Source organism: Ambystoma mexicanum, chromosome 5p (genome assembly GCF_040938575.1).
Source record: "Ambystoma mexicanum isolate Mex_15411 chromosome 5p, UKY_AmexF1_1, whole genome shotgun sequence".
Taxonomy (NCBI): domain Eukaryota; kingdom Metazoa; phylum Chordata; class Amphibia; order Caudata; family Ambystomatidae; genus Ambystoma; species Ambystoma mexicanum.
The window spans coordinates 1,038,332,312-1,038,346,127 of NC_090930.1; the positions used below are offsets into that span (position 1 = coordinate 1,038,332,312).

General features: G+C 42.1%; 2 long non-coding RNA genes across 2 annotated transcripts in view; one reads left to right on the forward strand and one right to left on the reverse strand.

Moving 5' to 3' along the window:
* Positions 1–5,430, reverse strand: part of LOC138481393 (uncharacterized) — a 51,101-nt gene extending 45,671 nt beyond the window's left edge. The window contains exons 1-2 of the long non-coding RNA XR_011274237.1: positions 5,019–5,430; positions 3,532–3,622 (exon numbers count right to left, since the gene is read on the reverse strand). This is a non-coding gene — a long non-coding RNA (uncharacterized lncRNA). The remainder of the gene's footprint in view (positions 1–3,531; positions 3,623–5,018) is intronic.
* A 3,133-nt stretch (positions 5,431–8,563) lies between these two features.
* The window catches only part of LOC138481394 (uncharacterized), a 70,358-nt gene continuing 65,105 nt past the window's right edge, over positions 8,564–13,816 (forward strand). The window contains exon 1 of the long non-coding RNA XR_011274238.1: positions 8,564–8,963. This is a non-coding gene — a long non-coding RNA (uncharacterized lncRNA). The remainder of the gene's footprint in view (positions 8,964–13,816) is intronic.

Consider the following 13,816-nt stretch of genomic DNA (forward strand, 5'->3'; position numbering starts at 1 on the left):
TGTAAAAAAAAAACGTGTTAATGAGATGGTTAATTTGTTTAACGATGAGACTCATACTTAAATTAAGAAGTGGGGGCACCTGAGTCAGAAAGAGAGATGTCTGTGTACAGACACGGGGTCTGATTTATAAAAGAGTTTTCCAATGCTGCCATCCCATTGAAAAACGCTTTGTAAAGCAGGTCCAATAAGTAAGTGGAAGGAATAGTGTAGGCCATGCAGCTAAAAGTACCTTCAATACAGCTTCTTTCACACGACTTGTATATTGCAAAGGCAAGTTCAAAAAATCAACACGTTCTCTTAGAGGGGACTTGAAGGTCGGAAATTAAGGGAACACATTATTAATCTCTGTAAAACATATTTACATACGCTACTGTTGTTTAGATTTTTCGTAAAGGCCAGGTGTGCAATTTGTTTAAGATCCATCAAAACGGAGGGGAAACACACCACCTAACAGGGCCTGGTTTACAAAAGCATTTTTCAATGGGAAATCCCACTGAAAACGCGTTTTACATCAAACCCATAGGGCCCAATTCATGGAATATTTGCACTGCTGAAAAGTGACTTTGCACTGCCGACACACACCCTGATTCATGGAACTGCAGTGTATTTTTGCAGTGCAAAGTCAGCGGAGGTCGTCATTTTTGCAGTACAAAATGACTTTGCACTGACTTTACACTCCAAAAATACACTTTGCACAGTTCCATGAATCAGGGTTTGTGTCGGCAGTGCAAAGTCACTTTTCAGCAACGCAAAGTCACTTTGAACCGTGCAAATAATCCATGAATCGGGCCCTGGAATGGAATAGATTAATCATGTTTAGTCTATTGTTACTTTTAGATTATATATAGTTAATGAGGGGGTGGGTATAGCTCAAATGCACACATTGAAAATATAGAGAAAATGTTGCTATGAAGGCTTATAAGCATATCCACATCCTATCAAGTGTTTATAGCTCACATATTGACTCATTTCTACATATTCCAAATGTATCGAATATTCAGTCAACTGTAGTATTGAAAGGGCTGACAATAACTCAAATCTCCATTTACAATTTGAGAAAGACCTGGCATGGCCGTTTAGATGCTATGCTAGAAGGGGGAAAGAAACATGTATGAATGTGAGCCATGGTGGCGATTATTAATACAGAAAAATGTGAACTTGTGCTGAGGTGATGCAACAAGGTTAGCAACACCGTTTCTAGAACTGGAAGCAATTTGGCATTTCACTGTCAACGTGCCTGGTGTTTCTGTAAGTGCCTGTTGGCACGAATGACTGAATGCTCATTAGAGGAGAACGGTGTAACAGTAACACGTTATACTGTGGCGAGTTAAGAATAAGGGCATTTTTATATAGTGTGGGTACTGAACCTGTGTCACAATGGCGCTGAGTTGGTGGTTAGTTTTCTTTATCGTAAGTCGGTCTCTGATCTTGAGATAATTTGGAACAGTCCAGTTCTGTGCCTATATACCACAACATTGAGCATTTGAACTTATTTCGGGTTTCTTTAAAGACACAGAACTGGACTGTTTCAATGATCTCAAGATCAGAGAACGCCTTAAGATAAAGGAAAATAACCATTTTGACACTACAGGGCTTTAAGTTGGCCAGGGCCTGCCGGTGCTGGGCCCCGCAGGCTCCGAAATTTCGCTTTGATGTGGGGCCCTACCGGGGCCCACTAAACTCCCCTGGCAGTCCCAGCCGCTACACGAAAAGGCTTTTTTTCCTACAGCCTGAAGCTCTCGCTCGTGTGCGAGAGCTTCATGCTTCAGAAAAAAATGTCTTTCAGCCATAATGGTGGCACCGCACCTGCGAGGCATCCCTTTAAGCAAGGGATGCCCATGGGCTGGCGCCACCATTATGGAGAAAACGTGAGGCCGTTGGAAGCAGAGGCCTTGCTTTCTAAATACTGAAGCTCCCGTGGGTTTGCGGGAGTTTCATTCTTTAGGAAAAAGGTCTCTGCTTCCAGCGGCCTCACCCTTTCAGCCTTAATGCTGCCGCTGCCCCTCCCCAGCTGGCGAGGGGCAGCACCACCATTAAGACTGAATAGGCGAGGCGCTATCCCCTACCAGGCAGGGGAGCCAGTAGCCCATTGAGCCGAGGCTCTTCAGGGGGGCATGGCCTAATGGGCCAGCAGGACCCCCACCATTACGCAACGCCCCCTTGATGAGCCCTGGTTCATTTTGTAGTGCCACTTAAGGCACTGGTGACACAGGTTCAATACCCACACTGTCTAAAGCAAGAAACAAAACAAGATGGTAGGGCCCCATCTCACAAGTACTTAGTCACAGGCAGCAGAACATCTCTCAAGATTGAACACATCTAGCATTTTTATATAGTGTGGCAGCCATATTAAGCACATTAGCAACAATTTCATTGCCTTTGAATGTACTCTATGTATATAACCCTTGCTAAAATTATTACTGTTAATTACCATACATTGTGCTTTGTAACCTGTACCAGCGCCCATTTACTCCCGGGTCCGGAGCGCTTTATAAATAAATAAACATAAACAAACATAAACCCTTTTAACCTCTCAGCACTATAAATTCATACACATTTCTGATCCATGAATACTTTTTCGCCGTTGGTCAGTGCTTTAAAGAAAAGTTAGATCCTGCCATGCAGGAGAGCGGACAATGAAATGCAACGAATCTTGCAATAGGCATCACAAAATATACTGGTCCTGGTTTACGAAAGCACTTTTGAATGGGGAAAAAGCCCATTGAAAAAGGCTTTGTAATTCAGGCCAACTGTCTGTCAAGTGGTGCACGGCAATTTCGCTGCGGGGTGTCCTGCCACCAGGTCAAGTTGTTAATGTTGAAATGGAACCCATGAGAGTGAAATATATAACCCATATTTCACTTCTCCCCTGAGTCTGGTGCCAAGATGAGAAGCATCTGTATATTCGCTTTACTACCGCTATGTGCCATGCAAGAAGAGGTAATGTATAAAGTGCAAAGGCCCCATGTTGAATTACACGTGTTTCCTCTTTGGTCGATGGGAAGCTCTGTGCACAGCTTTAACACACAAGACACAATTTCAATCTGGAGGGTCCTGCAACTGTAGTGGCAACAACCTTCATTGAAATATGTTTACAATTTAATGGGAGGCTATGGATAGTCTTTTGCGTGTATTCAAACATTATTAATGCAATACTTTTTCAAATGGCTGTAAAAAAGTGAAAAATACACCCGGTAGTTCTCCCATTGACAAGTTCTTGCACAAGTTTAAATTAACCACAGGAAAGTGTACAAATACGAAGTTGCTCCAGAAGATATACAAGCATCTATGGGGGTTCAATGCCGACATGGATGGCCTTCAAATATCCCAAATGCATGTACTTTGCTAGTCAGTCAGAGAGGGAGCAGCATTGGGTCAGAAGGGTGCAAGTCGTGCAACTCCCCTTGGTCCACACAAGTTTTTTTATTGAAATAAAAACTACAGGTATGGTCAGAAGGTTTGCAACACAGTTCACAATAAAGATAGAGGTATGTTATCGCTAGAGTCGTTGATGTGTCATAGAATACTTACATAAAGATATGAAGTCCTGTATGAAACGGTTTTAGGCTCTTAACACACTCTCAACTGGCTCGCAGGTTCCATGGTTGTGATATAAAAACACCTAATACAAAGAAAACCATATGTATAAGTTAATTCATGTATGCATTCGTAGATGTACTATGTAGACATAGGGCTCGATTCATGGATTTTTTTTGCACGGTTCAAAATGACTTTGCACTGCTAAAAAGTGATCTTGAACTGCCAACACAAACCCTGATTCATGGAACTGTGCAAAGTGTATTTTTGAAGTGCAAAACAATTATTGCAGTACAAAATGAACTTTCCACTGCAAAAATACATTTTAAACAGTTCCACAAATCCGGGTTTGTGTCTGTAGTGCAAAGTCACTTTAAACTGTGCAAAACATTCCAATCGTTTTATAGAATGCATCGATGCAAATAGGTTTATGTGCGTCATAAATGACGAAAGACATTTGCACGCGCATAATCAACACACCGTTCACAAAACTCTCAACCTGTCACGTATACTGAGAGTCCTTTGACACTTTGATATATGTCACAAAAACATAACATTGATATGCTTGTCCCGCTAGTGAAACCCATTGTATTGTGTGAATATTTTTCATGGTTGTAGCAGAACGTGATTTCTTTAAAACAAATAAAGGGCACTTTACTATTAGGGTCTCGAGTTAGATCTACTGCTGCTAAGCAGTGTCATGAGAGCATATGTCACAAGAAGGGCCACATGCAACAGTTAGCACTTGCAAACTAAAGGGTTAGTCTGTCTATGTGGGGAGCAGTTTGTGCTTGTTATGTTTGTTTTTAGGCAAACAGAATAAGTGGGCCTGTCTTAACGAAGCGCTTTACAATGGGAAAATCCCGCTGGAAGACGCCTTGTAAATCAGCCCCTGCAAGTCTGGCGGATTGATACCTTTTGTAAGATAACACAATTATGTTTTGCAATTATGTGACGACGACGCTTTCCCCCACGACAACCGTGTACATTTCACTTTTCCTCATGGCAAAATGGCAATTGCCTTATAGTGGCACCGCCCTTCCAAGATTGTTGACGGCACGTTTATATAAAACAGACTGTATTTTTCAAGTGTTCCCTTCAAAGCAGCCTTCTAGTGCAGGTCCGTGCGTATTAATATAAAGCTTGGGTTTGAGGAGCCTTTGAAGCTGCAATTACTTGGTGGCAGCTTTCACGGAGTTGTGCGAGGGATGTGGACGAGGCGCCGGTGTGCGGGCACACGGATTGCGCCCTTCCGTCGAGGGGTGGCGCTGCTAGGGCGCCCCTCAGGTGCCTCAGTGACCTGGCTCTCGGCGGATGCTGATATGGCGGAAGGCTGGTGAGTGAAGGCCTTATCTCCGCCGGTCACACACGGGTCAGTTGCCTGTCCAGAGCCACGCCTGCAGGGCAGGGACTAGTGCACGGGAAACGAGGCGAGGCCCCGGGAAGGGTAGCAGGGGATGGAAGTGCAGCGGCGCCCCTACCGAGGCCTCTCGCCGGGCAGAGAGCTAATCAGCGCTGGCAAGCTTGGGTATCGGCCCGGGGTAGGCCTGTCTCAACCTCTGTGTCCACATTGTTCTTTAGAGGCAGTTACTGCGGCGCGCGCGCAGCACTGACGCCCCCTCCAGCTATACTGCGTCACACCGCAGCAGGCCCAACTCGCCTCTCACTACGCTGATTTCCGTCCCGGATGTGTCCCGCTTTACGTCAGAACTTTAAGCAAACGTATCTTCTCGCTCGCGATGCGTCACGCCAACCGCCACCCGATTACAACGTGACGCCACACCCTTCACGGGTCGTATTGCGTCCCAGGAGCTGCGACGTAGGTCCGTCTTCTGTCTCTAGGCTCCACCAGTCTCGCCATTCGGCCACCTCTCTTGTCTGCGGCCTACCACAGTCACAGCTATGCTTACTGTGACTTTGCCTCTGCCAACTAATTTGTGTTTCATATCACGAGCTAAATATGCCAGCCACGTTTTAAGGTGCGTCACAACCCTGTTTGATACTATGCTATTGTCACACCACTTCAGGCTTCCCTCAACTTCTCAGATTTTTTATTTTTTTATATTTAATATTTTGGTTGGCTGAATTATTCAACCTTTCAAAATTGTTTACATAATACAAATAAAATTTCATTTTATACAAAGTTCAATTTTTTGACATCAATTGAGACATTAAAAAACAAGGAAGAGAAAGAAGCAGAAAGCTTCGTAAAATATGCTTTGACTAACAACGATAATTAATTCTTCAAATATGCCAATGTGCAGTTTGAATCCCTATAATTCACATTGTACATCATATATCGCCATATAATGTTGAAACAAAATTTGAATCTAGTTTAACTGAGATGGACTTCTCAGATTTAGGTATGAGCTATTCAGCCTCAGACAAAAGCTACAGTGACAATAGGTGTAATTCGTACTACCCGTCCTGCTCCTCTAACGTGTCAGTGTGTCCAACCAACTGATAAGTAGCTGTGGTGTGTAACCTCTCACTGCCCCTTCCCAAACCCCTATTGAAAGATTTCAACGAGGATTGTGAGCCACTGAGGTAGACCATGAATCCGCCCCCAAATAATCTTCAAAATAATCGTAAAGTCAGTGCAAAGTTCATTTTGTACTGCAAAAAATGACTTTGCACTGCACAAATACACTTTGCACGGTTCCATTATCCAAGGTTTGAGTCGGCAGTACAACGTCATTTTTTAGCTATGTAAAAACATTTTGAATTGTGCAAAAAAATCCATGAGTAGGGCCCTAAGTATGTACCTATTTCCCCTTCTAATTCCTACATTGGCCTGCTGCTTTGAAGTGGTTTATTGCCATGTAAAGCCTTGCAGAACTACACAAAATAGATACACAATGTTTTCTGACAATAAACTATGTTTTTTATTTCTTAACTTGTAAGATTCCATTGCCTGAGTCACAAAGCGTTTTCAATCAGTGCATCCCATTGAAAACGCTTTGTGAATAGGGCCCGATGAATCAGTAGTAGTGTTCTTATTAGAAGCAAGTGAAATGATTTGTACGATTTGTTGGGCAAATGTATTGCTGCTTGTGGGATATTAATGTGGTAAAAATTGCACCTCCACACAGTGAAGCAGCATTCTGTACTTTAATATTTTTAAAATCACATTAAGTGGACAAGACCCAGTATACTAAATGTGCCCACACCTGTAATACATTTTGTTCTTCAGAAACACAACACACAGCAACAATAATTGCCATCACAAAAGTTATTAGAAGTGAGTATGAGCTAAATGTTACAATAAGCCTTTAGATTGATTTGAAAAGATTCTCTGTTGATTCCATTGACAAAGGCAGACAATGCAAGATCTATAGCCATCAAAACTTCACATCTTAACTCGAACATTCTATTTCCTTTTGTAGTGGTTCATTCTATTGCATCTTATACATTTTCGCACTGGCCGATAGGGCACTACCCAAATGACTGGCACATCTGACGAATGGCAATTTTTCGGGACATTGTGGGCTATTTCGTTGAGCTAATGTACTAAGCTAATTGTAGTTTTGACCAATGTTATTGACAAAATTAGCTATAAAAGCTAATATTTGCTAGACATATTACAGTATATTATGCAGCAAAGAGAATGCAAAGCGCTTTGGGGATTGTGGCTAACTTTTCTATTGGTGTCTGGGCCTATTTTCTATCCCAGTCCAACCCTGGTTTCATGCTCCAGGTCAAAAATTCCCCTGCAAATAAAAGTGGGCCTATTGCATCATCCTCGACTCAAAGGGTGCTTCCAGAGAGCATTAACATTTTTAAGTTGTGAGGGGGGGGTCACTAGCCCTTGCTTACCCACTGAGACCCCCATCTACTTAAATGAGTCTGCTTGCCTTCAGTGCGCCACATTCCTGAATCTCCACCCCACCATACACTGCTGTTCATACCCTTTATCACCATGCCTCAACTCTTGTCATCCACCCACCTCAGACACTTCTACCATTCTTGAAGCCCCAGCGACCACCCAAAAGACGAGACTACATCACCCGTCAGAGATCATTCACAGCTTTACGCATTGGCGGTCGTTCCTGGGGTCTAATCTATACTTTTAGGTCTGGGTGGTACACTCTTTGCAAATCCCTGACGTGCCCTTTAACCCCCTCCTGCGCACCCCAGTGTGAGCATTCACTTTGACTAACAGTGCTAGGGGGCTGTATATATGATGCTTCTATATCCACAGGCTGTCCTGGAATTTAAAAGCAGGTGATCCCATATAATCTGTTTGTTTTGCATGCAAAGCTCCATTTGTGTTCAGCATGTTTAATAAAAACCCGTGCACACGTTTGATTCTGGTTTAAAGGACCATGTATTGTGTTCATTCTGGGATTGTATGAGAAAACCTATTCCGTGCTCAATTTAAACTGATAATTAAAGCTGAGAAGAAAGTATCCCAACGGCAGCTTCTCGTTTTTCTTAACTTCAGTGAGCTTAGCTTAGGGGCAGGCCTATTTTTATTAAAAAAACATTTATTAGAGTTTCATTAAAAAAACATATTCATCACACAGGTTTCAGTAGAAGAAACCAACTATGAACAATTGCAAACAACACAAACCCATGTCACTATAACTATAATACCATGCATCCAAGTCTATATTCCTACCAAACATTACAATGTAAATTATCAACACATTACAAATCCTATGTGAAAACAGAAAATTCAAAATACAACACTTTACACATAAACACATAATACATCACACGAAACAATAAGATAGGGAAGCAGAAGAAGAGGAAAAGAAAAAAAGGGAGTGAAGGGAATCCTCTCTCCTCTCCTCACTCCCATTCTCCTCCTCACTTCTCTATTAGTCATACAAGGTATTAAATGAGCCTATTTTAAGCCACATAATTGAACAAAAGGACACGTTTTAAATTATTGCTAGAGGCTTCATCACTGTCTCATGCACGAACAGTTATGTTAAAAAAAAGTTTGAATCTGGCCTGCGAATGGTTAAAGTCTTTATTCTTGCTCCAGTGCACTGCCCTTTTTTTTTTTACTAGAGCCTCTGCAAAAGGACCAGAGAGAACGTATTAGGATGTAACACGATATGGACAGCAGGGGAGTAACACGGTCTTCACCCCTTTATCTTTATGGAAATCAGTTTTGAAAGAAAAGTACAGTTGGACGGGAACGCGACTTCGAACCACATCCATCACTCACCCTAAACACAGCCATTTGTAAACTTCACTGCAGACCTATAAAACGCCATGCTTCATTTTCTCTCACAGCGTTCATTGGATCACACAGGACGGTCCGGTTACGGCATGGCGGCACTGTATGCTCAAACGTCAGCAATAAACACTGACCTGTAGGATATTCTCCCTGGACTCAGGGGCAGCTTCATTACTCACCCGCATACCCTTAAAAAGGGTGAAGAATTTCAGCCGCCGAGGACAATCTCCGAGAAGTAAGTGCACGTTTATATTTTGTCGTATTTCGAATTTCTACAAACCCTTTCTTTTTTCCCTTTTTTTTATTGTGCATTGGTTCCATCTTAAGAACCTTTAGCACTACACTACTCTACAGACCCTTTCCTATGGTATCTCTCTCACGTCTATTTATCGATAGTAATTGTATCTACGGTTACAGAACCTGACGGACGATGGGTTGCAGTTTTCTAATAAAGCCACTCCTGCAGAAGCAGTCAGTGTGGGATATATGACCACTATTAAGTCACCACTTACACTCTACCCCCACTCCTCAAAACATGTAATTCTAAACTTGTGCAGGGATGCATTTACAGCCACAAGGGCTTGTTTATGATGATGTTACGTTATTACATATATACAGTGGAAGAATTTTAGTGCCACCCAATGATGCACTTTTATTCATGGAACCCATGATGCATCACCCCTTCCCCCAAATAACAGGCGCATCTCAGCACTCGCAATATGTGCTGATTAATGTAAAATATAGTATTTTTTTCCAAGAGGAGCCATGTATGTGTATGCTTACCCTTTAAAAACCATGTACATTCAGTAAAAAAAAACATGTTTTGAAGGGATGCTATGGTCACCAGTGTGAATATAAGATTAGCGCCTGTCAACATGCTTATGGGGCCTGATTTACAGACGCGTTTTACAATGTCTCAATCCCACTGAAAAATGCTTTGTATATCAGGCCCACTGTATACAAATGGTATGATCTTTCCGTCTACCATCAGCACATGCCAAATTCTCAAGGGCACTGACCTAAGTCCATGTATGTGTCGCACTTCAAGGATATCTTTATGCCATGTTCTTAATGCAAAACCTACAGGTCAAGGCCTATGCTTACTGTCACCAAACAAGAATAACTTCATAGGGCAGAGTCATTGTGTGGGCCACATTTATTGTGCAACCTCTTTGCATTGCATTCTTAAAGTGTCGCCATGATTACGTAGTGTAATAAGCGATGTAATCGATGATGTCATCTGTGATGTGTGGGTGTGAGCAGTGCAATGTGGAGGCATGAGTTATGGTTGCATAGATTACCATGACTAGCACATTTCTATGTGTTTCAAAATGGTGTGCTGCAGAGACAGCATCCCTTCAACTAAAGTTCTTTCACTGAATTTGAATGGTTTTAAAACGGTAGGTATAACAATAACATTAATTTTACAAACGTTTTTCACTGGATTGTAAACTTTTTTTTAAATAACTGAATGTGTTCATGTTACTGCACTAAATATCACTTAATAAAAATCCCTCTTTTTACAAATATAACAAGTATAGGATTCTTTTTGCAGTGCTTTTCAACTCAATTTCAATGTTTTTATAATGACATTACTTTATCGTTTTCGTACCAACAAAAAAAGTAATTGAATTCTAAGAACGGTTTCCTTCTGAAATGTTAGTCACAACTTGCACACTAAGTTGACCTCGTTATTTCTAATTAATCGCTGACGACCAAAAGTGATTTATTTTTTTGTGTGCAAAAAAAAGGCCATATGCCGTCCATCTGAAGTATGTCCTCATTCACGCTGCATTAGGGACGGCATCAAAGGCACCTACATGGGCCTTTGTTTAAGAATTGTGAGTACTTTTGTAAGGGATCTACGGGAACATCAGTAAGGTCCAGTTGGTCTATGGAAGTTCCACGGATGCTGCCAACCAAGGCACTCAAGATGGCCCTGATTCCAGGTCCTAGCAAAGGTTTGGTGAAAATCCAATCACCCTTAGACTTGAATCTCCAGAACATTGATATTCTTTGGTAATAATCTCAATCGAGCTGCATATCTCCAAACACAGGTCACCTCTACCACAATAATGTGTCTCTCAGACTTTGCAAGGAGAGACTTGTGTAACCCAATGCCAGAAACTGAACTGCCCCTGATGGAAGTCGGAGCAATAGATATTTGTAATGTGCCTAATGGCAACAATTCACTTTAAGGCGCCATGGGTTTGGAAGGGTGAAGATAAACAGGGCTATTACACTCGTAAGAAAAAAAGGGTCTGGGAAGAGTGGGATGAGCTCAAAAACGTTCAGAGCTAGAACACGCGTCCATTCCTTGTCTTACAAAAGTTAATTCTTGATGGTTTTTCAAAAGATATTGGCATGGTTAGCCAAAGTGGGTGAAGCTATTCATAGAGTTAGTCCGTTTAGGGAATGTTATGGATGTTAGTTAAAGGTTAGTTTGAATAGATCAGTTTAGAGGGCCTTGCTCTATTTTAAGGGCTCTCCCTGGTTTCACAATTCCCCAGGCAGGGTATTCCAAAAACATTTAAGTTGAGTTGATAACAGCCATGAATGTGTCCTTGTTTTGAGTGCCTAATTCTAGTAGACATTTCTTGCAGATGTTACTCTCAGAAATGTTGCCAGCAGCGTCGATGAGACATGATTGGATACTTTTGGACCCTTGTTCCAATGTGCTCTGCGCATCATACCGAGCATTTTAATTCTAAATTCTACCAAGAGACAATACAAGGATTTGAGGAGAGGTGTGATGTGCTCCCAATAATGAATACCCAGAACCAGTCTTGTATATGTATATACAACAAAACTGGTGCTCAGTCCGTTTCTAGTTTTCCTCATATTTGGCACACAAGGGGAAATCAAGACACATGTATGTATTTATTTATTTATTGGGTATTTATAATGCGCCTATACAGTAAATGGTGTTTCAAGGCGCATCAAGACAAAGGAGGGGGAGGAGCAGGATAGATAAAGCAAATGCCTTGAGTCACAGGAGCCCGTGTGAGAACCTATGCCTTTTGGTTGTAAAGTTGTCAACTAACCCACCTGATTTGTTTCTCTTCCCTACAGCCCACGATGTTGGAAACTTTTATTGACATTTCAGTGAGACACCAGTCTTTTGCTGACAAAGCAATGTTTAAGGGCGTTCTGATTTAGATAAGGTCTGGATGGCTCCGAACTATGAAAACACATTTTCCACAATCATTCTCATCATAACCCCATAACCACAATTGCTGCCCAGTGTTGCTTTTATGATGGAAACTGAAAAAAAATCGTCCAGGTTTTATGATAAGACACTCTTTGTACACGTTGGTGGGGAGTAACAGACAGTGACCCTATCAGGTACATGCACACAACATAGTTATAAGAGCATGGTGGCCTCGTGGTTAAGGAGCTAGGCACAAGTCCAGAAACTCTTCGGATCGAGTCCCCACCCCACTATGGTTTTGCAGAGGAAGGATAGCTTAGGGGCAACGCGTTTGTCTTGGCAGCAAGACAACTCATCACAACACAGGTTCGAATCTTGATCCCGTGCTTAGAAAACACTCCTGGTACTAAGCACGTTATAAATGAACAATTATACATTATTCTAAATAGCCATGAAATATATGCAAAATGTATTTGCAGCTCCATTTAATGTTTCATTGACGTCTCTAATGACGTTTTCATCTTGACTCGTTCGTATAACATTTTGCGCAGAAGGAGGATGGGCTCAAAGGTTATCAACTGGGGAACTGTGCATTTGCCGTCCCTTTTCCCATAGGGCTTGCTTTTCCGTTGTGTCAGTTTTTCAGTAGAAACCAATGAACCACTTTACACTAGACCACTTGTGGATAGACGCGCAGCAGTGCCTTTGGAAGGTTTGATATACATTTGTCAAGCAATTACGTACACAACTGCATTTCACATTAAACCACTGCCCCAAAAATCCTGGCAGTCATATTTGTGCACATTTTGGTTGTTGGTATGGCTAAATCGAGGTAAAAAAATTAAAAAGAGAATTTCGGTCTGCTATCTTGCATCAAAGGATCCACCATCTAGAAAAATCCAAGAAACTTCAACACCCCAAAAAAATCCCAGAAGTTGCCTGAAGCAGCAAAAAGGTTTACTTTGTATACTCAGGGGGCACATGGGGTGTGTGAGAAAGTTGTGGTAAAACCAGGCCCCAAGGCACTGTTTTGGGGGTGTTTTTACCGTTTAAGTGTGATTTTGATAAAACATATATTTTTGGCTGCCAAATTGAATTCAGGGATCAGGCAGGCACTCCGATTCTAAGGATCCCCTTACACAACAAACAAAAAATGACTGAGCTGAAAAAGCGACCACTGCTAGACCCCATGTTGCAAGGGGTGCGATATAACAATGCCTCAACAAAACTTGCCTCCTGATTTATGCTGTCCCAGTGGGATTTTTATGAAAAATATTTTTGGCCTGCATCTTGAATCTGCAAAACCAGCAGAGCAATTTATTCTGAGTAATCTGAAAAAAAGAACAACTCTGTAACCAAATAAATGATGGTTGGAAAGTTTTGAATAAATCTGAACCACTGCACTGCTCTGGGAAACATTCCACACCACCGTTTTTTAGCCCGTCTGCGCCATTGAAGAAGGGGTCCAGTTATATGCAAACCAGTCAGCTACTGACACCGATGGTAGCAGCCCAGCCCAAAGTGCTTGGCCTGGTTCCTTCTGCATGGAAACACAAGCAACCCCAGACATGTTTGAGCCTTGTTGGGCCTCCTCAGAGAGGTGCAGCTTGGTTTCCTATGGCACAGCGAGCCAGGGACCCATGTCTGATCATACCCTCTCTTACATAGGCAGACAAACTGTAACCAAAAAAGTGAAGGGTGGAAGGTTTTGAATAAATCTGAACAACTCCACATGAAGCCCAAGGAGTCAGATACAAGCGTAGCAGTGTGTGTGTGTGGTGGGAGGATGGGGATAACAACTAGGTCTATAGGGACTGGCCTACCACCTTGAAGAAAAGTGACTTTGGATCTTAGGATTCAAAGGGGGAAAAAGAAAATATGGACATGAAATAGACAGGAGGTTGTAACGGTTTATTGAGAAGCCACCCCGAGCAGGG